Genomic DNA, 1,312 nt, shown 5'->3' on the forward strand with positions numbered 1-1,312 from the left:
CTGACGTCCCTTTAAACTGCAGAGCTTCTCACTCAGACGCTGGACGCACACGAACGCACCACGCTGAGCAGAGACACACGGTTTAATCAAACAGACAAACACTTCCTGCCGGTGAAACGTCTTTATGATTTATTATTCACTGAAGGGAAATCAATCTGCAGAGGAAACAGTAGGAAGGAGGAAACTGTTGAGAATATGTGTGTGTGTGTGTGTGTGTGTGTGTGTGTGTGTGTGTGTTTCCTTTCTGAATTAAGACTAATGACACTGGTGCATCCCTCATCCTGCCAACACAACCTGACTGCAGCTTCTACAGGGAAACAGGACGTTATGTAACGACCACTGTTTGTCTCACTGAGAACCCTGGAGGCAGCTGTAACCGGAACTACTTTCTGCTGAAGAAATAGTCCCTGTGTAGGTGTTAACTGGGGGTCATTTGTGTGAATTTGCCCTTTGACATACAAACAGAAAGTCACAATTCATCTTAACTGGTCTGCACCATCATTTCTTTTTTAAAACTTCTGTGATTTTATTTCTCCTGGACAATAATGTCATTTTTATTTATTATTTATTTATTGACTTTATTAATTTATCTGGTTTTGCTTTTTAATTTTGATATACGTCTTTATATGTAAGAACAGATTCAGATTAATTATAAAAAATCTAATCAACAATTAAATTATTACAGATGGACAGAAAACTTTATTGACTTGGGAAAATTTAAAGTAGGTAAAATCAGTTCCACCTTCAGCAGCTGCTACAGACTCATCACCCAACAGCTGGTCCATCACATGACTGTAATGTTCAGGTGTCCACATACATTTGGCCGTGTATGCATGGATCACATTTCATGCTCTGAATGTTTTTCCATGTAAAAGGTGAATCTGAAGTAAAATGTAAATGAAGCTTTAACCACCACAACCTGGAGTGTGTGTACTGAATAAACTTTATTAGTCTCCAGCTCCGCGGACAGGACGAGAGGCGGAGCTGCATCATCAGGAAACACATCCACACACAACGAGGAATACAAAATACACCAAACTCACAAAAATAACAACTTGTACATTCAGATAAATGCAGGTCTGATTTGTCATTGGACGAACAGTTTGACTGAGTGACGCGTCTTTACAGAGAAAGTGATCAGAATGAAATGTTTGACTTTATTCACTGAGGAGTTTAAATGAGAGACAGAGAGGACTGCTGACTGTACAGATGTTCCCTTATGGTAAAAATCAAATGCAAGGACAGTTTGATCAGAGAAGTTTCTGGTCAATAGAACAAACTCGACTCTTTTACTGTGATTGTTGTTTGTTGC

This window comes from Seriola lalandi, unplaced genomic scaffold, assembly GCF_002814215.2.
Source record: "Seriola lalandi dorsalis isolate HSWRI2012SDOR001 ecotype SW California unplaced genomic scaffold, Sedor1 jcf7180002054734, whole genome shotgun sequence".
NCBI lineage: Eukaryota > Metazoa > Chordata > Actinopteri > Carangiformes > Carangidae > Seriola > Seriola lalandi.